The sequence below is a fragment of the Tamandua tetradactyla genome, chromosome X (genome assembly GCF_023851605.1).
Source record: "Tamandua tetradactyla isolate mTamTet1 chromosome X, mTamTet1.pri, whole genome shotgun sequence".
Taxonomy (NCBI): Eukaryota; Metazoa; Chordata; class Mammalia; order Pilosa; family Myrmecophagidae; genus Tamandua; species Tamandua tetradactyla.
The window spans coordinates 48514458-48540084 of NC_135353.1; the positions used below are offsets into that span (position 1 = coordinate 48514458).

At 38.1% G+C, this 25627-nt stretch overlaps 1 long non-coding RNA gene and 1 pseudogene across 6 annotated transcripts in view; one reads left to right on the forward strand and one right to left on the reverse strand.

The window, feature by feature from the left end:
- LOC143671630 (uncharacterized) overlaps positions 1-25627 on the reverse strand; it is a 247906-nt gene that overhangs the window by 142519 nt on the left and 79760 nt on the right. The gene's annotated exons all lie outside the window — the stretch shown is intronic.
- LOC143670692 (microtubule-associated protein 1 light chain 3 beta pseudogene) lies at positions 2411-2789 on the forward strand (annotated as a pseudogene).

Sequence of the window (25627 nt, forward strand, 5' to 3'; positions counted from 1 at the left end):
ATAGGTGGAAAGACATTCTCTGCTCATGGACAGGAAGGTTGAAATGTCATTAAGATGTCAATTCTACCCAAACTGATCTACAGATACAAAGCAGTACCAATCACAATCCCAACAACCTACTTTGAAAACTTGGACAAGCTAGTTATCAAATTTATTTTGAAAGAAAAGAGACCTCGAATAGTAAAGATATCCTAAAAAACAAGAGCAAAAGTGGGAGGACTAGCACTGCCTGAATTTAAAGCCTATTATAAAGCTACAGTGGTCTGGCTTTTAACAATGGGGATTCATTAGCTTAAAATTGATAGATCTTTGGCCATGAAAAAGTCCAAATTAAGGCATCAACAGGACGTATGATACCTTCTCTGAAGACCAGTTACTGGTGAGCTTGGGCTCCTCTGTCAGATAGTAAAGCACATGGCAATGTCTGCCTGTCTCTCCCGGGTTCATTGCTTCAGCTTTGGCTTCTCCATCTGTGGCTTTTCTCTAAACTTCTCTGGGTGTTTCTCTCTGAAATTTTCTATATTTCATGGTTTAGCTTCTGTATGTGCTTTATCCTCTTATAAAGGACTCCAGTAAGAGGATCAAGACCCAACCTGAATGAGGTGGGTCATATCACAATTGAAATAACCTAATCAAAAGGTCCCACCTACAACAGATCTACACCCATAGGAATAGAGTAAAAGAACAGGGCCTTTTCTCGGGTACATAACAGCTTCAAACAAACACACTGTTAATGGATATGGGGCTTCTTTGGGGATGATGAAAATGTTTTAAATTTGACTGTGTTGATGGTCATGCATATTTATAAATATCCTAAAAAACAGTGAATTGTATACTTTAAATGCATTAATTGTATGTTATGTGAATACTATTTCAATAAAGCTGCTGTTCAAAAAAGCCAATGATAGAAGAATACATGCACTATGAGTTCATTTGCGTAAAAACCAAAGCTACAGATTGCATGTAATACAAACATTTGCAAATGTATGTAAATATACAGAATAAGATTTGGAAGGATACTCTTCCATCTGTTGGCATTGGTTACTTCTGAGGAGGGAAGTTGGATGGCTTTCTGTGGTATCACACTTTCTTGTTTCTCCTACTACTACTCTGTTTGTCCCTCCGAGTTGCTTTTGTAGGGAATCCTTCTTCTGCCCATCTCTTTAGAATCTTCAGTTTACTCTTCAGACTCCTCTTAAAAGGATCCCAAGATTATATATTTCTCATGGCTCAACCCCCACCAATCGCTCATTCATTCATTCAACAAATAATCATTGAGTACCTAGTAGGCAATGTCCTATATGCTACGGCTCAGCAGGAATGAGGCAAATAAGTTTACTGTTCTCATGAAACTTACATTCTAGTGGTAGGGAAGACAAAAGTCAAGACGAACAAACCAAAAATGAAACTTAATTTCAGATAATGGTAAGTGTATGGAGAAAATAAAACAGGGTGACATCACACTGACCACAGTAGGGGGCTACTTAGTTGGGATGATAAGGAAGGCCTAGGGAACTGACACTGGAGCTGAGACCTGGATGATGAGAAAGATGCAGGGGGAAGAACATTTCAGGCAGAGTATAAAGTCCTTGAAGAAGTAACAAATGCTGGCTGAGAGCACAGTGAACAAGGAGAGTGGTACAGAATAAGATTGAAGATTTAGGCAAGGACTATATCTTATTAAATAAAAATAAATAGCTTGGATTTTATACAAAATATAATTGGAAGCCTTGGTTTTGAAGGGTTTTGAAGCAGGGAAAGAGTTATGATCTGATTCACATTTTTAAAAGTTGATTCTGGCTGTTGTATGGAGAATTGATTGGAATCAAGGAGGCCAGGAGGAGACTGTTGTCATCCAGGAGAATCATGGCTTGGAATATGGTTGGGCCAAAGAAACAGAAGAATATACCATTAAACATGGGCTGCTCCAAAGGTTCAGTATAAACTCTACTCCTGAAGAAGAGCCATACCACACAGCCAATCTGCACTAAAACTCAAGATAAGAGGAGAAAATGACTTCTAGAGTGAGCACATCAAAACAATCAAATACTCTGATATCCAAAAAGAACACAAGCCATACAAAGAAACAGGAAGAGATGGCTCAGTCAAGACAACAAATTAAAACTACAGAAGAAACACACACAGTGGAAAAACTAATCAAAGATGATCAGTCAAGACTCGGCTGTCACACTGATTGCACACCAACTATGGAATGTTCATACATTAAGAAGGTTCGTGTTTCTATGTTGATTGGTTTTATTAATAAAAATTAAAATAAAAAAAGAACAAAGTCTCAGCTGTGAGGCTGAGGAGACAAAAGGGAACTGGCTGTTGCCACAGCAATAATCTCTGCTGCCATCTCTGGAGCCAGGTCCCTCGGCATCACCATAGTGCTGCCCAGCACCCCTCCATGTCATCCGAGAAGACCTTCAAGCAGCCAGTGCACCTTCAAATAAGTAGTAGAAGATGTACGACTTATACAAGACCAGTATCTTACCAAAATCCTTGTGATAACAGAAAGAGAGAAGAGTGAGAATCAGCATCCTGTAATGGATACAACTAAGTTCCTTGAATGAGAGAATGTCAACATGAGTGAAGTAATCAAAATAATTAGAAGGCACATACAGCTACATACTAACCAAGCCTTCTTCCTACTGGTGAACAGACACAGCATGGTGAGCATTTTCACACCAATTTCTGAAGTGTATAAAAGTGAGAAGGATGAAGATGGGTTCCTATAGATGGTGTATGCCTCTTAGGAGACATTTGGAATGAAATTGTCAGTGTAAGGCTAGCAGATGCATCTAGTCTAGAATATTTTTAATCCTTACACCAAGGCAAACAAACAAACAAAAAAGGGATGTTACCAACTGAGACTGATCACTCATCTAATTACAGGTCATCAAAGCAGCAGTGTTTCCACCCAAGATTTTTAGGAAGGTTTTTTTTTAGCACATTCAGCTTTGGAAAAGTATATTATTTAATCTAGGGCATCTTTTTTTCAAAGTTTAGAAGTTTCAAAATAAAATACTTTGCATTTTAAGTTGCCAAAAAAAAAAAAGATGTTCAGTGAAATCTCCTAAGTCAATCCAAGGAGTTAAAGGAAAATATGAACAGAATGAAACTAAATTTGTATATAGAACTAAAGGATGGAAGGACTATGATGTGTGAACAAAAAGAAGAATTAGAAAGTTTAAAAAGGGACTCCTAGGGATGAGCCTGGCCCTGACACTATGGGATCAACAACGCCTTCCAGACCAAAAGGAAAAAAGAAATGTAACAAAATAAGATATCAGTGGCTAAGAGACTTCAAGTAGAGTCAACAGGCTATTTTGAAGGATATTCTTATACACAAGCTCCAACTAGATATTGGTAATTTCCATGGCTTTCCAAACCCCAACCAGTATCATTCCTGTTAATCTTAAAGAATATCCAAGGTTCTATCTTAGATCCTACAAAACTTTCACTCACTAAGTTTATATTTCAGAAATCTAAAACCTCCAAATGGTTCTTAGGTGGGCTACGTCTTGAAAATCAGAGGTGCCAGCCTCTCTGAGAACATCAATCAGTTCCACTCCCCTCTCCCATATTGTTGACACACCTTTTTCGATATGAAAAGAGTTAAAATGGGCATGACCCAAATATCCTTAAATATTGGGAGAAGGATCAAAGGAGAAGGAGGAGTTATAACAGAGAAGTTAGGATTCAGCAAATGAGTATAACTACTGAATCATTTTACTGATTTTTCTTTTTAATCTCCAGTGTCTACATGCAGCTAGAAGGAAAAACCTGAGATTGTGGAACTGTAACCCATACCAAACTTTAAAATCTGTTCTATAACTACTTGTTAAAATACAGTTTGAATTTTTTTGCTTTTTTGTATATATGTTATATTTTACAATTAAAAAATGTTAAATTGGGTCATGGTGGCTCAGCAGGCAAGAATGCTTGCCTGCCATGCCAGAGGACCTGGGTTTGATTCCCGGTACCTGCCCATGTAAAAAAAAAAAAAAAAGAAAGAAAGAAAAAAGTTAAATTTAAAAAAAGGAACATAGAGTTTGGGAGCCAAGATGGCTGATTAGGGAGAGGCTGGACTTTCTTCTCTCCAGAAAAACAACTAGGGATCAGGCAGAAACTGTCCTCTACAATAGATCTGGGGTTCTGAAGATTAGGGGAAATGCTCTACAACATTGAGGAAAGTAAAGGATGAAGAGATGGAGAAGCTGTGGTGAGAGATCATAAGTAACCCACCTCAATCCTGTACCCATTACCCAATCACCGGGCAGAAAGAGTCCAGCTCTTCAGTCTCTGGTGTGTGGGAAATCCAGACTGAAAGAGCAGCAGAGATCTACTCTCCCAAAGACAGGGAAGGGCATGATCTAGCACTGTGCAAAAATACATGGCCTAGTCAAAGGAGCAAATCAAAATGTGGGAGGAGATACAGAATCTGGAACAACTAACCAAAGATATTCAAACAAATACCTAAACAAATTGAACAAGATGGCTAAAGTGGTAAAGGAGATTAAGAAGATACTAGGTGAGCATAAAGAAGAATTTGAAAGCATGCAAAGAAAAAAGATCTTATGGGAACGATGGGCACAACAAATGAAATTAAAATATACTGTAAGCACACAACAGCAGATTTGAATAGGCAGAAGAGAGGATTGGCAACCTAGAAGACAGAATATCTAAATTTGAATAGACAAGAAAAAACAGAGAGAAAAGAATAGGAAAATTTGAGCAGCAGCTCTGAACTGACTGACAAAATGAAGCAGACAAACATGCAAGACATGCATGTCCCACAAGGAAGAAGAGAAGGGAAAAGGGGCAGAAGAAATATTTGAGGGGGGAGGCCACGATGGCTCAGCAGGCAGAGTTCTCGCCTGCCATGCCAGAGGACCCAGGTTCAATTCCCGGTGCCTGCCCATGTTAAAAATAAATATATATATTTGAGGAAATAATGGCTGAGAACTCCCCAACTCTTATGAATGGCATTGATACCCAGGTCTAAGAAGCACCAACACACTAACTAATCAGAATATGAAATGCCAAAAATAAAGAGACAATTCTCAAAGCAGGAACAGAAACGCTATTTATTTCATACAAGGAGGCCAGATAAGATTAAGTACTGATTTCTCATCAGAAAGCATGGAGATGAGAAGTAGATGATATATTCAAGATACTGAAAGAGAAAAACTGTCAATCAAGAATTTTCTATCTAGCAAAACTGAACCTCTAAAATGAGGGAGATTTTAATGTATTCACAGATAAGCAGATGCTGAGAAACTTCATTAACAAGAGAACTGCCCTACAAGAAATACCAAAGGGAGTCCTGCGGCTGAAAGGAAAGGACAGGAGAGAGAGGCTTCTAAGAGATTGTAGAAATGAAGAGTATCAGCAAGCGTAAATAAAAGGGTAAAAAGAGAGACAAAAGTAAGATATGACAAACAAAACATAAAGGATAATATATTGAAGTAAATACTGCCTTTACATTAATAATACTGAATGTTTATGGATTAAACTCACCAATCCTAGATTTTAAATGTAAAGAGACAAAGAAGGAAATTATATATTAATAACAAGAACAATCCACAAAGAAGATATAACAGTCATAAACATATATGCACATAACCATGGTGTCCCAAAATACATGAGGCAAACAGTAGCAAAACTGAAGGGACAAATCAACATGTCTACAATAATGGTTGGAGACTTTAATATACCACTCCATTAATTAATAGATAGAACATCTAAACAGAGGGTCAATAAGGAAATAGAGAATGTGAATAATTTGATAAATGAACTGGATCTAAGAGACATACACAGAACAAAGCACCCCATGACAGCAGAATATACATTCTTCTGAAGTGTTATTGCATCATTTTCCAGGATAGATCACATGTTGGGTCACAAAACAGGTCTTAACACATTTTAGAACATTGAAATTATACAAAGCACTTTCTCTGATAATAAGGGAATGAAGCTGGAATTAGGAAACAGGCAGAGGACTGGAAAATGCACCAATTTGTGAAGGTAAAGCAAAAAACTTTTTAAAAATTAGTGGGTCAGACGGTGTGATGGTGGCTCAGTGGCAGAGTTCCTGCCTGCCATGCTGGAGACCTGGTTTTGATTCCTGGTACCTGCCCATGCCAAAAAATATATATTAGTGGGTCAAAGAAGAACTTGCAAGAAATATAAGTATCTTGAGATGAATGAAAATGAAAACACAACATATCAGAACTTATGAGATGCAGTGAAGGCAGTGTTGAGAAGGAAATTTATAGTCCTCAATGACTACATTAAGAAGGAAGAAAGAGTTAAAATAAAAGATCTAACAGCACACCTGGAGGAAACAGAAAAAGAACAGCAAGCTAATCCCAAAGCAAGCAGAAGGAAAGAAATAACAAAGATTAGAGCTGAAATGAAATTGAGAATAAAAAACAACAGAGAGAATTGTCACGTTCAAAAGCTGGTTCTTTGGAAAGATCAATAAAATTAACAAGCCTTTAGCTAGACTGAAAAAAAAAGAGAGACGATGCAAATTAAAAATATCAAAAGTGAGAGAGGAAGCATTATGCCTGACCCCACAGAAATAAAAAAGATCATAAGAGGATACTATGAACAACTATATGCCAACAAACTAGTCAACTGAGATGAAATGGTAAATTTTCTAGAAACAAACAATCCACGAAATCCAGAAGAAATAGATCTCAACAAACCAGTCACAAGTAAAGAGACTGAAATAGTCATCAAAAATAACCAAACAAAAGCCCAGGACCAGATGGCTTGACAGGTGAATTTTAGCAATCATTCCAAGAATAACTAATGCCAATCCTGTTTAGACTCTCCCAGAAAATTGAAGATGAGGGAATCTGCCTAACACATTCTATGAAGCCAGCATCACCCTATTACCAAAGGCGAACAAAAAGACTACAAGAAAAGAAAATCACAGACCAATCTCTCTAATGAATACAGATGCAAAAATCTTCAACAAAATTCTTGAAGGTCAAATCCAACTTCACATTAAAACCCATCATGATCGAGTGGGTTTTATCCTAGGTAGGCAAGGATGGTCCAACACTAGAAAATCAGTTAATGTAACAAATCACATTAACAAATCAAAGGAGAAGAACCACATGCTCATCTGGTTGATGCAGAAAAGGCATCTGACAAAATCCAGCATTGTTTCTTGACAAAAAACACTTCGAAAAACAGCAATAGAAGGAAACTTTCTCAACATGATAAAAGGCATAAAAAAAACACCCACACCTAACACCATACTCAATGGTGAAAGACTGAAAGCTACACCACAAAGATAAGGATCAAGACAAGGATGCTCAAGTCACTACGGTTATTCAGCATTGTACTAGAATTTCTACCTAGAACAATTAGACAGGTAAAAGGAAGATAAAGGCATCCAAATCGGAAAGGAAGAAGTAAAACTTTCCCTATTTGCAAATGATATGACCCTATATCTACGAAGTCCCAAAGTCTGCAACAAAGCTACTAAAGGTAATAATCGAGTTCTGCAAAGTGGCGGGATACAAGATTAACACATAAACATCAGCAGAATTTCTATACACTAGTAATGATTCATTTGAGGAAGAAATCAGGAAAAAACTTCGATTTAAAAGCAACTAAAAGAAGCAAATACTTACGAATAAAATTAATCAAGGATGTAAATGGGCCTGTATTCAGACAACCACAAAGCATTGCTGAAAGAAATCCAAGAAGACATAAATAAATGGAATTTCTCTCATTGAGGAGGGCAAAAGATAGAATTCATGGACTAGAAGATAAAATTTCATTAAGACATCAATTTCACCCAAATGATTTACAGATTCAACACAATCTCAATCAAAATTTCAGCAGCCTTCTTTACAGAAGAGGAAAAGCCAATTACCAAATTTATTTGTAAGGGTAAGGGGTCCCAAATAGCCAAACACATCATGAAATAGAAAAGTGAAGTTGGAGGATTCTCACTTTCTGACTTTAGAGCATATTACAAAATCTGCAGTGATAAAAACAGCATGGCATTGGCATATAGATGGATATATTGACCAATGGAATTAATCTGAAAGTTCAGAAACAGAACCTCACATCTATGGTCAACTGATTTTTCACAAGGCTACCCAGTTTATGTAATTGTGACCAAGAAGTCTCTCCAACAAATGGTGTTGGGAGAATTATATATACATATCTAAAAGAATGAAAGAGGACCCCATCTTATAGCTTATATAAATATTAACTCAAAATGGATCAAAGTCCTAAATATAAAAGCCAAAACCATAAAATTCCTAGAAGAAAATGTAGGGAAGCATCTTCAAGATCTTGAGGTAGGAGGTAGTTTGTTACACCTTATATCCAAAGCACAAGCAATGAAAGAGAAAACCAGATAATTAGGACCACCTTAAAATTCAAAACTTTTTGCGCTTCAAAGGATTTTGCAAGAGGGTGATAAGGCAGCCTACTCAATGGGAGAAAATATTTGGAAACTGCCTATCTGATAAGGGTTTAATATCCAGAATATATAATGAAATCTTACAACTCAATGATAAAAAGACAAACAACTCAATTTTAAAATGGGAAAAGATGTGAAGAGACATTTTTCAAAAGAGGATATACAAATGGCTTAAAAGTACCTGAAAAGATATTCAACATCATGATCTATTAGGGAAATGCAAATCAAAACTACAATTAGATATCATTTCACACCTACTAGAATGGCCACCTTTAAACAAACAAAATTAGAAAACTGCAAGTGTTGGCAAGAATGTGCAGAAACATGAACCCTTATTCACTGTTGGTAGGAAAGCAGAATGGTAAAATCGCTGTGGAAGACAGTTTGGTGGTTCCTCAGGAAGCTAAGTCTAGAACTGCCATATGATCTGGGAATCCTACAATGAGATAAATGCTGAAAAGAACTGAAAGCATGGATGGGAACAGACAGTAGCATACCAATGTTCACAGCAGCATTATTTACAATTGCCAAAACATGGAAACAGGCCAGGCGTCCCTCAACTGATGAATGGAGAAACTGTGATATATATACATATGATAGAATATTATGCAACTGTAAGAAGAAATAAAGTCATGATGTATGTACTATGTGGACAAACCTTGAGGACATTATGTTGAATGAAATAAGTCAGACAAAAGGGTAAATATTGTATGACTTTATTATTAGGAACTAAACATAACTGGCAAATTCATGGTATTGACATCTAGAATACTGATCAATAGAAGACAGAATGAAGCCAGAGAATGGAGAACTGATGCTTGAATCGTGCACAATATGAAATAAGGTTGATTGTAAATGTTTGGAAATGGATGGAGGTGGTGAGAGCACATTATAGTGAGTGTAATTAAAAGCAATGATATGTGGGTATATTGTGGTTGAAAGGGTAAGTTTAGGTATGTGTAGGTCATTAGAAAGAAAGCCAGAGGATGAAACATGGGACTGTTTGATATACTGAACCCTGCCCAGGGTGAAAATGTCCTACAGTTGATTGTGGTGTTGAATATACAATTCTGTGAATATACTAGAAGACATGATTATACACTTGAGATGGATTGTATGGTATGTGAATTTATCTCAATAAAACTGCTTTTTAAAAGGAACATACTAGGGAGAGTTCTGGGAAGATGGTGGAATAGGATAGGTCAAGTTCACCCCTGCTTCAAGGAACAACTAGAAAAAGGACAGGAAGGTGACTGGGACAGTGATTCCAGGGTGTAAGTCCCATGGGAGGGTCCTCTACACTACATAAGCAATCCCCAGTTAAAAAACTAAAGAATTGAGACACAGAGAATGGGAGACCACCTGTGGTAGTTAGATTCAGTTGTCAATTTGGCCAGGTGAAGGCACCTAGTTCTGTTGCTGTGGACATGAGCCAATGGTAGGTGAACCTCATCTGTTGCTGATTACATCTGCAGTTAGCTAGGAGGTGTGCCTGCTGCAATGAATGACATTTGACTTAATTGGCTGGTGATTAAATGAGAGAGCGCAACATAGCACAGCCAAAGCAGCTCAGCATACCTCATCTCAGCATTCGCAGCTCAGCCCAGGCCTTTGGAGATGCAGAAAGAAATCACCCCAGGGAAAGTTGTTGGAACCCAGAGGCCTGGAGAGAAGGCCAGCAGAGATTACCCTGAGCCTTCCCACATAATAAAGAACCTCAGATGAAAGTTAGCTGCCTTTCCTCTGAAGAACTAATGAAATAAATCCCCTTTTATTAAAAGCCAATCCATCTCTGGTGTATTGCATTCTGGCAGCTAGCAAACTGTAACACCATCCAACTACTGAAAACAGCCTAACACACCCTTTCTGAAACTGAAGACGGGAGCCTTCAGGAGTGCATGGACAGGGAGATAGGAATAAGGAAGTAAGCCAAATGGCCTTCCTTGAAAGCACTACCCTCACATGCGCCACCCCTGTTCTGTGATCTAAGATTCACCCTACACCCCAGGCATCTGAACCCTGTCCCCTGCCCCCCCAATGCACTCCAAGCACTGCACCCAGACACCGAACCCCCAGCCCCATGCACAAACACCTGTCCCATCCCGACCCACCTCTCCCCTGCAAGTGCACAGTCTTGCCCCACCCTTCCCAAGACCTGAGCACCCATGCCCGGCCCAAATCCTACCTCCCCTTTCCTGTCCCCTGCAGGCAGTCACCTGTGCACAGACTATGGATGCTCACCTTCATACCCAGGCCACCCCCACCATGAGGACATACAGTCAAGCAATGCCCCGCAACCCCCCCAAACTTTGTGCACCTGTATATCAGTGTCCAGCCCCCCCAGATCCATGCACATGGGCACCCCTGCCACATCCCTCAGGACAAGGGATGACCTGCACATAAAGGCGACACCTGGCCCCAGCCCAAGCAGGTGAAACCCCAGCCTGCTGCCCCTGAGGTACACACGCATGCACCACCCACCATACAGACCCATGCACACGCACAACCACATTCCCCTTGCCAGGTACCCATGTATCAGTGCACCAAACTTTTGACCCCTGTACCCCAACCTCCTGCCCCAAGCACATGCACACCCTTGCCCAACACCCTGGCACAAACACCCTTCTCTCACACCTGGCAGGTGCTCACATGCACATCTGTGCTACACAGCCCACACCCTACACATGTGCACAGCACTACATCAACACCCCTGCATGAAGCGCACCCATGCTATAGCCCCGCCCACCTGACATCACCTGCCCCTGACCCACGTCTTGCAACCCCCGCGATCTGTGACCTGCACCTATACACTAGCGCATCTGTATTCTGGACTCCCTGTACTCCAAGCCCTCCCCTCCCTGTGCCCTGTGCCCTGTACCCCACACCCTGATGCCCACGAACCTCATGCTTTAAGTGCCCATACACATCCTTTCCATGCACTCAGGCATCTGCAAAGCCGCCCCTATCCACCTCTTGCCACCCCTTACCTCTGTGTCCCCCAATGCTGCACCCTGCTCCTGTGCTCCAAGGCCTGCCTGAGCTGCACCCTGCCCCATGGCCCCGGCACTGAAACTCCACAACACCACACCCCACATGCCAAGCTCACAGGCACCAGCATAGCATCCCTGACCCATGCTTTATCTGCACTGCAATATATAACCACACTGCTGTACCCCACTCCATGCCCCACATCATTTTCCATACCAATCCCACAAATACAAAGCTTCAGACCACTAAAGGAAATCAACTTCCAAAGTAACCTTATCAAGATGTTTACATGCCTTGAAGGGAGCAGATCACTAAGCATAGGAAAATGCAAACAAATATAGGGGCAGTGCAATGGTGGTTCAGTGGCAGAATTCTTGCCCGCCATGCCAGAGACCTGGGTTCAATTTCCAGAGCCTGCTTATGCCAAAAAAAAAAAAGTGCAAACAGATACAGCCCAGTCCAATGACCAAATTAAAATGCTGGAGGAAACACAAACTTTGGAACTAATCAAAGACACTCATATAACTCTACTAAAGAAAATCAAAAAGACACTAGAAAAGCATAAAGAGGAATCTGAAAGAATAAATAGAAAAATAGCAGACATCATAGAGTAAAAGATGCTGCAGACCAAATAAAAAATATACTAGAGACCCACAATAGTAGATTTTCAGAGGGAGAGGAAAGAATAAGCAAACAAGAGGACAGGACAACTGGTTTCAAACACACAAAAGAGCAAATAGCAAAAAAGATGGAAAAATCTGAATTGGATGTCAGGGAAATAATGGACAAAACAAAAGTGTACAAATATAAGAATCACTGGTGTACAAGAAGGAGAGGAGAAGAGTAAAGGGCTAGAAATTTAGTTGAGGACATAATGGGGGAAAATTTCCCAACCCTTATAAAGGACAAAAATATACAAATCAAAGAAGTCCACAAAACTTCAAACTGAATAAATCCAAACAGCAAAACATGCCTTCCCCAAGACACACACTAATCAGTCTGTCAAATGTTGAAGTGAATCAGAAAATCTTGAACACATCCAGAGAAAAATAATCTACTACACAGAAGGAAAACCACATAAGACTGAGTTCAGACTACTCAATTGGCACTATTGAGGCGAAAAGGCAGTGATACGACATATTCAAGAACCTGAAAGAGAAAAATTTCCAGCCAAGAATTCTATACCCAGCTAGACTGTCCTTAAAAATGGAGGGAGAAGCCAACACAACAAGCAAACTCACTGCCCTCCCCGTCTCTATGTGAGAAATGACTCCCAGGGGTGTGGACCTTTCTGGCAATGTGGGACAGAAATCCTAGAACGAGTTGAGGCTCAGCATCAAGGGACTGAGGAAACCCCTAGAATAAGCTGAGACTCAGCATCAAGGGATTGAGAAAACCTTCTTGACCAAAAGGGGGAAGAGTGAAATGAGACAAAATCAAGTGTCAATGGCTGAGAGATTTCAAACAGAGTCCACATGTTATCCTGGAGGTTATTCTTACACATTAAATAGATATCACCTTGTTAGTCAAGATGTAATAGAGAGGCTGGAGGGAACTGCTGAAAATGTAGAGCTGGGTTCCATTAGCCATGTTTGATATAGCTTTCACAATGTGACTGGGTGATTGTGAAAACCTTGTGTCTGATGCTCCTTTTATCTACCTTATCAACAGATGAATAAAACATATGGAATAAAAATAAATAATAAGGGGAACAAATGCTAAAATAAATTCAGATTGAAATGCTAGTGATCAATGAGGGCGAGGGGTAAGGGATATGGTATGTATGAACTTTTTTCTGTTGTCTTTTTATTTCTTTTTCTGAATTATGCAAATGTTCTACGAAATGATCATGAAGATGAATATGCAACTATGTGAAGATATTGTGAATTACTGATTATATATGTAGAACAGAATGATCATAAGTTAAGAATGTCTGCATTTGTTGTTATATATTTCTTTAAAAAATTAAAAAATTAATAAAAAAGAAAAAATGGAGGGAGAGATTAAAATTTTCATAGTCAAACAAATGCAGAAAGAATATGTCAACAAAAGACTGGTGTTCTAGTTTGCTAGTTTACAGTTCTAAGGCTGAAAAAATGTCCCAATTAAAATAAGTCTATAGAAATGACCAATCTAAGGCATCCAAGGAGAGGTACTTTGATTCAAGAAGGCAGATGAAGTTCAGGGTTTCTGTCTCATCTGGAAAGGCACGTGGCAAACACAGCATCATCTGCTAGCTTTCTCTCCTGGCTTCCTGTTTCATGACACTACCCGGGAGGCATTTTCTTTCTTCATTTCCTAAGGTCGCAGGCTGGTGGAGTCTCTGCCTCTCGTGGTTAAGTCGTTCTGCTCTACTCTGCTCTCTCTGAATCTCTCACATTCTCCAAACTGCTTCTTCTTTTATAGGATTCCAATAAACTAATCAAGACCCACCCAAATGAATGGAGACAGATGTCCACTTAATCCAGCTTAACAACCACCCTTGATTAAATCACATCTCCAGGGAGATGATGTGATCATATTTCAAACATACAATGCTGAATAGGGATTAGAAGAAACGGCTGCCTTTACAAATGGAATTAGGATTAAAACATGGCTTTTCTAGGGTACATATATCCTTTCAAACCAGCACAAGTGGCCATACAAGAAATACTATAGGAAGTCCTGCCAGTTGAAAAAAAAAACAGGACAGGAAGGGGAGGTCTGGAGGCAGGCACAGAGTTGAAGAGTACCAGTAAGGGTAACCTAAAGGATAAAAAGAGAGAGAGTTCAAAGAATATTTAGATCTTACAAATAAAATCCAAAAGATAAGATAGTGGATTCAAGAAACAACTTGCAGAAGAACAAAGAAATGTCAATACTGCAAGGTGCTGAAAATAGATGGCATTTAAAATTTTAAAACTTTAACTTATGTGTGAGACTAAAGCAAAAAATGTTTATTTGGTACAAAATTTATATTTTGACTACTGCGTTTCCTAATATAACTTACGTAGACAGCTTAATTGAACATCATAATGGAACCTTGAGTAGGGCATGAGATTTTGTAGGTTTGTCCAGAGTGATGCCCCGATAAATACCAGAGTGATTTGGACAGTGAATCAAAAAAGTATTTGCAAAGTCCCCTTTGAGGAATGGTGAGAAAGGGGGAAAATTCAACTTCCCCAAGTGGAGAATTGTTGATATTCTCACAAGCAGTGGGAACAACCAAAGCAATAAGCTGAGCCCCTAATCTTGGGGTTTGTTCATATGAAACTGAACCCCACGAAGGATAGGAGAAGCCTACTTAAAATCAGGCCTAAGAGTCACCCCCAAGAGAACCTCTTTCATTGCTCAGATGTGGCCTCTCTCTCTCAGCCAATGTGACAAGCAATCTCACTGCCCTCCCCCCACCAGGTGGGACATGACTCCCAGGTGTGTGGACCTTCCTGGCAACGTGAGACAGAAATCCTAGAACAAGCTGGGACTCAGCCTTAAGAGATTGAGAAAACCTTCTCGACCAAAAGGGGGAAGAGTGAAATGAGACAAAATCAAGTGTCAATGGCTGAGAGATTCCAAACAGAATCGAGAAGATATCCTGGAGGTTATTGTTACACATAATATAGATATCACCTTTTTAGTTAAGGTGTAATGGAGAGGCTGGAGGGAACTGCCTGAAAATGTAGAGCTGTGTTCCAGTAGCCATGTTTCTTGAAGATGATTGTATAATGATATAGCTTTCACAATGTGACTGGGTGATTGTGAAAACCTTGTGTCTGATGCTCCTTTATCTACCTTATTGACAGATGAGTAAGACATATGGATCAAAAATAAATAAATAACAGGGGGAACAAATGTTAAAATAAATTTAGTAGATTGAAATGTTAGGGATCAACAAAAGGGAGTGATGAGGGGTATAGAAAAAAAACGGGAAACAAAGGCTAAATTATATTGGGTAAATAGAAATATTAACAGTCAATGAGAGGGAGAGGGGTATGGTATGCATGAATTTTTTTCTTTTTTCTTTTTATTTCTGTTTCTAAATTGATGTAAATGTTCTAAGAAATGATCACGGTGATGATATTGTGAGGTTTTTATTATATACCAAGAATGGAAAGATCATATGGTAAGAATATGGAATGATCATATGGTAAGATCATGTGCTTGTATGCTATGTTTAAAAAAAAAGTTTTTTTTAATAATAACTCATCTGGACCTAGGTCCCTAATGGAAAGATGCCTGGGATGACAGAAGGATCTGAAGATAATTGGGAATTATGGGAACTATCAAGGAGACAGTTCAAACCTGGAAAGCATTGACAAAAGTCAAAAGAAATATATACTCATGAAAGAGCTAGATTTCTATTTGAAAAAGCATAAATTTGATGCAAACTGAAATGCAGTAAAAATGATATCAGTGTGGGGTACTGAATGGAAGGGCTCTTTTTCATTGTATACTCCTTTGTATCTTTAAAATTGTTTTATATATCTTGGCAAACATAAATAAATGAATGGACCACGTAAACGAAAGAAGAAATAAAGTTAGAGTTCTTGCCTTGGGAAAAAAAACAACAGCATGGTACTGGCACAAAGGCAGAAGTATTGACCAATGGAATCGAATTGAGAGTGCAGCAACAGACCACCAAACCTATGGTCAACTGATTTTTGACAAGGTCCCCAAATCCAATGAACTGGGACAACATAGTCTTCTCTATAAATGGGCATGGGAGAACTGGATATCAACAGCCAAAAGAATGAAAGAGGACCCTTATCTTACACCCTATTCAAAAATTAACTCAAACTGATCAAACACCTAAATATAAGACCTAGAACCATAAAGCTTCTAGAAGAAAATGTAAGGAAACATCTTCAAGACTTATTAATAGGAGGTAGCTTCCTAAACCTTACACCCAAAGCACAAGCGACAACAACCACCAAAATAAATGGGAACTCCTCAAAATTAAATGCTTCTGCATACCAAAAGATTTTGTCAAAAAGTTGAAGGGACTCTCCCATTGAGTTGGCTCAATGGGAGAAAATATTTGGAAATCATGTATCAGACAAAGATTTGATATCCTGTATACATAAAGATATCATATAACTCAACAACAAAAGAACAATGACCCGATTATAAAATGGGCTAAAAATATGAATAGGCATTTTTCTGAAGAGCAAATAGAGATGGCTCAAAAGCATATGAAGAGATGTTCATTTTCATTAGCTATAAGGGAAATGCAGATCAAGACTACAATGCGATACCACCTCACACCTATAAGAATGGCTGCCATAATAAACAAACAGGAAACTATAAATGTCAGACAGTGTATTAGCTAAGGTTCTCAGAGAAACAGAATCAGCAGGAGATATCCATAGATATAAAATTTATAAAAGTAGCTCACGTAACCGTGGGAATGTAGAGTCCAAGGTCTGTAGGGTAGGCTGCAAGCTTGAAACTCTGATGAAGTCCACAACGAACTCTTAGGAGAGGCTGGCTGGACAACCGTGGGGATGGAAGAATCCAAATTCATAGGGCAGGCTATGAAGATGGTGACTCCAATGAAGACTCTGGACAAACTCCATAGGAGAGGTTCACCAGCTGAAGCAGGAAGAGGAACTGTGTCTTCTGAATCCTCCCTAAAAGCCTTCTGCTAATTAGATTAAGCATCACTCATTGCAGAAGATACTCCCCTTGGCTGATTACAAATGCAATCAGTTGTGGATTCAGCTGACATAATCATAATTTAAGTCAATAAAATGTCCTCATAGCAACTGACAGGCCAGCGCTTGTCTACCAGACCACTGGGCACCAACACCTGGCCAAGTTGACACAGGAACCTGACCATGGCAGAGAGGATGTGGAGAAATTGGGATGCTTATGCACTGCTAGTGAGAATGTATAATGGTACAGTCACTATGGAAGACAGTGTGGTGGTTCCTTAGGAAACTAAATACCGAGTTGTCCTACAACCCAGCAATAGCACTACATGGTATATACCCAGAAGAGCTGAAAGCAGTGACACAAACAGACATTTGCACACCGATGTTCATAGCAGCATTATTCACAATTGCCAAAAGATGGAAACAATCCAAATGCCCATCAACAGACAAGTGAATTAACAAAATCTGGTATGTTCATATAATGGAATAATATGCAGCAGTAAAATGAAATGACATCTTGAAGCACATGACAAGATGGATAAGCCTTGAAGACATAATGCTGAGTGAAATAAGCCAGACACAAAAGGATAGATACTGTATGACTACACTTTTATGATCATGGTAAAGGTAAAATCAGAGGCTTATAATATAGAATATATGGGACTTAGAGGTACATAGAAGCTAGAGATGGGTAAACGGTTAGCTAATGAGGTTGAACTCAAACATAAGATAATAGATAGAAGTAAAGGCTGTTCTCTAGTGGATCTACAAGTAATATTACCATATTGTAAGTGAACATGATTGGAAAGGGTTTTATAGATCTATGTGTCCCACTGATTAACCCTAGAAATATAAATTAGTTCTTCCAAGAACTACTTCAAAGCTATGATTCATGTACAAAAGTATTTAAGTGCAGGGTAGAGTGGAAAAACTGCTGTCTCATGCTTTGGGCTATGTTTAACAGGAAAACATCAGCAGTACCACAGCAATAGCAGAGATGAATAACAGGAAGGACGAGTGAAGGGGAGGTTTAGATTTCGTATTTGGTGAGGGTGTGTTTATTGGTTATCTTTTTTCTTAGGAACAATGAAATTATCTAAGATTGAGACTGATGATGGACTGTGGACTTTAGACATTGTACATGATGCCTAATGAATGCAGATGGCTGAAGGATGCACTGACTGAGAAGTAGATTGGCAAACAATGGGTGATACATATTATCAAACATTATGTTGCTACAAAAAGGGACGAAGTCCTGAGGTATGCAACAATGTGAATGAACCTGTGGGACATTTGGTGAGGCAAAATAAAATAACCCAGAAACAGAACAATAATTATTGTATGGTCTCCTTTAGAAAATGTTTATAAGAAAACAGGGGCTTGGATCGTAACCTCTTAGAGCAGACACATTTACTCTGGAGTGCTAATTATTATTTCTGGATTTGGAGAGGCTATCTTAAACATCTATAACCTGGCATTTGGAGATAAGAAGGAAGCCGATCAGGTCAGGATTAAAGTAATTCAGAACACAGGGGTAAGGAAGACATTCTCTACATTTTAGAACCGCACCTACTCTTTGAGACCGATGGAAGAAAGATTTATTTTCTTCCTAACCGACATTTTCTGTAGCACATAATCTAGCTCAACCTGTCTGGATAGTTCATTTGAACAACTGAAAAACAGGGAGCCCAGAATAAGAATGAGGGCCTTTAATCTTGTATAGCTTAATGCAATTCCTGGATATATCCTAGAACATATTAAGCAAATAATCGAAAAGTATTGGCGAAGTCCCTTGAGGGATGGGAGAAAAAATATGGAACTATTAAACTTTACCATCAGGGAATCCCCTGATACTGTGCCAAACATTAGGGACACCCAAATCAAAAGGCCAAGCCCTTGATTTTGAGGCTTACTCTTTTGAAGCATATATAGGTAGCAGAGAAGCTTAGCTTACTTATAGGTATGCCTGAGAGGCCTCACTCTCTCTAAGCCCAACTCTGCAAGTAAAATCATTGCTCTCCCCCCTACTTGATACATGACATTCAGGGGTGAAAATGTCCCTGGCAGCATGGGAGATGACTTCCAGGGATGAGTCTGGCCCTGGCACCATGGGATCAACAACTTCATCCTTACCAAAAGGGGAAAAAGAAGTGTAACTATAAAGCATCAGTGGCAAAGAAGGTTCAAATAGACTCAAGTGGCTACTGTGGAGGTCACTCTTACACAAACTTGGGTTAGACAATGCTACCTATCATAACTTGACAAACCCCAACCAAAACCATTTCAGCCAATCTTTTTTTTTTTTTTTTTTTTTTTTTTTTTTAACATGGGCAGGCACCGGGAAACGAACCTGGGTCCTCGGGCATGGCAGGCAAGCAGGCAAGCATTCTTGCCTGCTGAGCCACCGTGGCCCGCCCTCAGCCAATCTTAAAGAGTACGTAGGGCAATATATAAGATTCCATGAACATTCCATGCAGTAGCATAACTTTCTAGAAACCTACAACCTCCAGATGGGTCCCTAGACCAGATAAATCCTGAAACCTAGGGGTCAACCTCTCCAGAACATCAGCTAGTTCCATCTCACTAACCCATATTATTGACAGTCCCTTCCAACATGAAAAAGTTAGAACGGCCACAGCCCAAATACCCCTAAAGAGTGGGATAGAAAGATCAAAGGTGATGGTGGTGTTATACAGAAAAGGTAGGGTTTAACAATTGAATATAATTAAATTGATATTTCTTTTAGTCTCCAGTATCATAGGGTAGCTGGAAGTAAAACCCCAAAATTGTAGAACTGTAACCCATACCAAATTCTGAAATCTGATCTACAGTTAATTGTTTTCTGTGCTTGGAATATTTGTATTCTTTGAATATATGTTATTTTTCATAAAATAGAAAAAAAAAGTCAATTGTGATGATTAAAAAAAAGTTATTCTTTCTAGCCTCCTATATTCTGGAGCAGCTAAAAGGAAAAATCTGGGAGGATGGTACGGTAGCCCATGACAAACTCTGGGATCAGTCCTGTAACTACTTGTTGAAGAATGCTTTGAAAACTATTGCTTTTTCTTTCTTTGCCTTGTATATGTGTGTTCTAGTTTGCTAGCTTCCAGAATGCAACATACCAGAAATGGAATGGCTTTTAAAAAGGGGAATTTAATAAGTTGCTAGTTTACAGTTCTAAGGCCGAGAAAATGTCCCAATTAAAACAAGTCTATAGAAATGTCCACTCAAAGGCATCTAGGGAAAGATACCTTGGTTCAAGAAGGCCAATGAAGTTCAAGGGTTGATCTCTCAAGTGAGAAGGCATGTGGCGAACACAGTCAGGGTTTCTCTCTCATCTGAAAAGGCATATGGAAAGCATGGCATCATCTGTTAGCTTTCTCTCCTGGCTTCCTGTTTCTTGAAGCTCCCTGGGAGGCATTCTCTGTCTTAATATCCAAAGGTCACTGGCTGGTGGGCTCTCTGCTTCATGGTGCTGCAGCATTCTCTGCTCTCTCTGAATCTCTCTCATTCTCCAAAATGTTTCCTCTTTTATAGGACTCCAGAAACCAATCTAGACCCATCCAAATGGGTGGAGACATGTCGTCACCTAATTCAGTTTAACAACCACTCTTGATTGAGTCACATCTCTAGGGGGATGATCAAATTGCAGTTTCAAGCATACATTACTGAATAGGAATTAGGATTAAAACATGGCTTTTCTAGGGTACATACATCCTTTCAAACTGGCACAATGTGTTATATTATACAATTAAAAAGTTAAAAACATATATAGAGAGAATAAAGAAAACCAAAATTTGTTTCTTTGAAAAGACCAATAAAACTGATAAACTTTTAGCTAGACTAAGGGGAAAAAAAGCAAGGACACAGGGGGATTTATTAGTTTACAAGTCTAGAGTTCTGAGGCTGTGAAAATCTCCAAATCAAACATGAGCAGGCGATCTGGTGATCCTGGACTCCTCTGTTACATGACAACGCCATAGCTGTATCTGCTGGTCCTTCTCTCCCAGGTTTCATTGTTAAGGATTTGTACACAGAAAACCAAAAAATATTGCTAAAAGAAATCAAAGAAGACCTAAATAAATGAAAAGATATTCTGTTTGTAGATGGGAAAACTAAATAGTATTAAGATGCCAATTCTATCAAAAATGATTTATAAATTCAACACAATCCTAATCAAAATTCCAACAGCCTTCTTTGCAGAAATGGAAAAGCCAGTTATCAAATTTGTATGGAAGGGTAACGGGCCCAAATGGCCAGGGAAAAACAGCTTGAAAAAAAAAGAATGACATTGGAGAACGTATACATCCTGAACTTAAAACTTATTACAAAACCATATTAATCAAAACAGCATGGTTCTGGCACAAGAACAGACCTGTAGATCACTGGAATTGAATTAAGAATTCAGAAATCAATGCTCACATTTAAGGCTAACTGCTTTTTGACAAGGGAGCAAAAGCCATTCAATTTTGGAAAGAAATGTCTTTTTAACAAATGCTTTTTGGAAAACAGGATATGCACATGCAAAAGAATGAAGGTGGCCAAAGAGAGGTATAGAAAGATCAAAGGTGATGGTGGAATTATACATAGAAGATAGGACTTAACAAATGAATATGAATGGTGAATCATTAAACTGATTTCTCTTTTAGCCTCCAGTATTTTAGAGCAGCTAGAAGTAAAAACCTGAAATTGTGAAAGTGTAAACCATGTCAAAGTCTGAAATATGCTCTACAACTAATTGTAGTGCTGTGCTTTGACATTTACAGCTTTTTTGTATATTTATTATTGTTCACAAAAAAAGAAGGAAAAAAAGTCGATTGTGATGATAAAAAGTATTTAAGCCCTCTAGCCTCCTATATTCTAGAGTAGCTAGAAGGAAAAATATGAGAGGATCATATGAGCCCATGACGAACTATGGGATCTGTTCTGTAATCACTTGTTGAAGAGTGCTTTCAAAACTATTGCTTTTTTATTTCTTTGCTTTGTATATATGTTATACTATAAAACAAAAAAGGTAAAAAAAAAAAAAAAAAAGTGATGGTGGAGCCGTGTGACAGTGGCTCAGTGGCAGAATTCTCGCCTGTCATGTCAGAGACCCAGGTTCGATTCTTGGTGCCTGCCCATGCAAAAAAAGAAAAAAAGAAAAAGGTGGACCCCTAACTCAAAATCAACTCAAAATGGATCAGAGATCTAAATATAAGAACCAGAACTATCAAATGCTTAGAAGAAAACATAGGGAATCTTTTTCAGTATTTTCTTTTAGGTAATGGTTTCTTAGACTACACACTCAAAAGAAAAAAAAAGACAAATGGGATCTCATCAAAATTAAATTCTTTGGTGCACCAAAGCAGTTTATTATAAAAATGAAAAGAAAACTTAGACAATGGGAGAAAGTTTTGTAAACCACATATCTGATAAAGGTTTAATAAACAGAACATATGAAGAAATCCTTCAACTCAACAAGAAAAAAAATGTATTCAACCCAATTTAAAAGTGAGTAAAAGACTTTAATAGACTCCTCCACAGAAGATATACAAATGGCCAAAAGCACATGAAAATACGCTCAGCATCATTTATTTTCAGGGAAATGCAAAGTAATACCATAATAAGATACCATTTCACATCTACTACCAAGGCTACCTATTTAAAAAAAAAAAAAGAAAATTACAAGTGTTGAAGATCATGTGGAGAAACAGGGACACTCATTCTTTACTGGTGGTAATATAAAATGGTACAGCTGCTGTAGAAGTGTGTGTCCTTCTCACTCAGCCTCTGGGTCGTTCTGTCTTTCATCCTCTTATAAATGACTCCAGTAAGAGGATTCAGACCCAACTGGGGAATAACTCAACTGAAATAACCTAATCAAAACATCCCACCTCCAACAGGTCTACACCCACAGGAATAGATTAACTTTAAGAACAGAACTTTCTGGGATACATACAGCTTCAAACCATCACAGGCAATATATGGGAATCCTGTATTTTATGCATATATTTTCTATAAACCCACAACTTCTCTAATAAAAATTAGCAACTAACTTGCTATAACCAGAACTGGAAATCAGTTACATCAAGGCTATAGAGATCATTAGCATCTAGTGTAGAGATATATCATTTACTTATTTTTCTTATAAAGGATACAGAAGGAATCTTAAGTGTACCTGACAGTGCATCAAAGTATTGTGTAGAATGGTGGAAGCCTGACAATATCAGTTAACTTGAATATAAAAACATGTCAAGTAGTGTTTGTCAAGAATAGTTTCTGATAACAATAAACTGATATTTTTTAACTATAAAAAAAAGAAGAAGAAGAAAGAGGTTAAATCACAGATGGAACCTTACACTTGGAAGAACTGGAAAAAAAGAGAAAACTAAACTCAAAGTGAACAGAAGGAACTAAATGACAAAGATTAGAGCAGATATAAATGAAATAGAGAATTAAAAAACAATATAGAGAATCAACGAAACAAATGTTAATTCTTTGGAAAGATCAATAAAATCAAGGAATCTTTAGCTACAGTAACAAAGAAAAAAGAGAGAAGATGCAAATAACTAACATCAGAAATGAAAGGGGGACAATACAGCTACAAAAAGGATTATAAGAGGATGCCATGAACAATTGTATACCAACAAATTAGATAACCTAAACTAATTTCTAGAAGAATACAAACCACCTACATGGATTCAAGAATAAATAAAACTTCAATAACAAGTGGAGAGATTGAATCAATAATGAAAAACCTTCCAAAAAAGAAAAGACCAGGAACAGATGGCATTATGGTTTGAAGGTGTATCTACCCAAGAAAAGTATGTTCTTAAAGTTATACCATTCCAGTGGATATGGACCATTGCAAGTAGGATATCCTCCTGCAGCTGGTCTTCAGGAAGACAGTATCATCCTGATAATGCCTTGATTGAACATTTTCATGGCCTCAGAACTGCAAGCTTGTAAGCCAATAAATTTCCATTGCTAAAAGCTAACCCATTTTATGGTATCTGCTTTGAATAGCTTAATAAACTAGAACAGTCAGCTTCACAGGTAAATTCTACTAAACATTTGAAGAATTAACACCAAGACTGTTCAAATTCTTCCAAAAATTGAAACAGAATGAGCAATTTCTAATTCATTCTATGAGACCAGAATCACCCTAATATCAACGCCAGATAAAAACAAGATAAGAAAAGAAAATTACAGACCAATATTTCTCATGAATACAGATGTAAAAATCCTCAAGATACACTAGCAAACCAGATCCAGCAGAACATTAAAACCATAATACACCATGATCAAGTGTGATTTATCCCAAGCATGTAAGGGTGATTAAACATAGAGAAAAAAATAATGTAATATACCACATTAATAGAAAAAAAGGAAAAAAAATACATGATCATCTAAAATGACACAGATAAGATATCTGACAAAATTTAGCACCCCTTCCTGATAAAAACACACAGAAACTGAATAGAAGGAAACATGCTTAATATAATAAAGGGTACATATGAAAAACGCACCAGTAATAGCATACACAATGGTGAAAAACTGAAAGCTTTTCCCCTAAGATCAGAAACAAGACAAGGACACCCACTGTCACCACTATTATTTAACCTTGTGGAAGTTCTAGCCAGAGCAATTAAACAAGAAAAATAAATAAAAGGCATCCAAACAGGAAAAGAAAAAGAAAAACTCTCCCTATTTGCAGATTACATGATCCTACGCAGAGAAGATCCTGAAACATTAACAACAAAGCTACTAGAACTAATAAATGAATCAGAAAAGTGGTGGGGTAGAAAATCAACACACAAAAATCCATGGTGTTTTTATTTACCTGTAATGAACAATATAAAGAGGAAAAATTCCATTACTATAGCAACTAAAAAAATCAAATAACTAGGAATTAATTTAACCAAAGATATAAAGGACTTGTACACAGAGAAATACAAAACACTGATTAAAGAAATTAAAGAAGACCTATATAAATGGAAGGACAGCCCATGTTCATGGATAGAATGACCAAATATTTTTAAGATGCCAATTCTACCCAAAGCAATATACAGATTCAATACAATCCCAATCAAAATTCAATAGTCTTCATCATGGAAAAGGAAAAGCCAATCATCAAATTTATATGAAATGTTAAGTGGCCCAGAATAACCTAAACCACCTTAAAAAGAACAATGTTGGAGGACTCATACGGCCTGATTTTAAAACTTATTACAAAGCTACAGTAATGAAAACAGCTTGGCACTGGCATGAGGAGAAACAAATGGAATTTAATTGAGAGTTAAGAATTAAATTCTCATACCTCTGGTCTTCTTGGAAGGATACCAAGTCCCCTGAAAGGGGATGGAATAGTCTCTTCAAGAACTGGTGCTGGTAGAACTGGATGTCCATATGTAAAAAAGTGAAGATGGGCCCTTACCTCACACCATTTGCAAAAATTAACTCAAAACCAACCAAAGACCTAAATATAAGAACTAAAACTATAAAACTCCTAAAGAAAACACAGGGAAACCTCTTCAGGACCTTGTGTTAGGCAGTGGTTTCT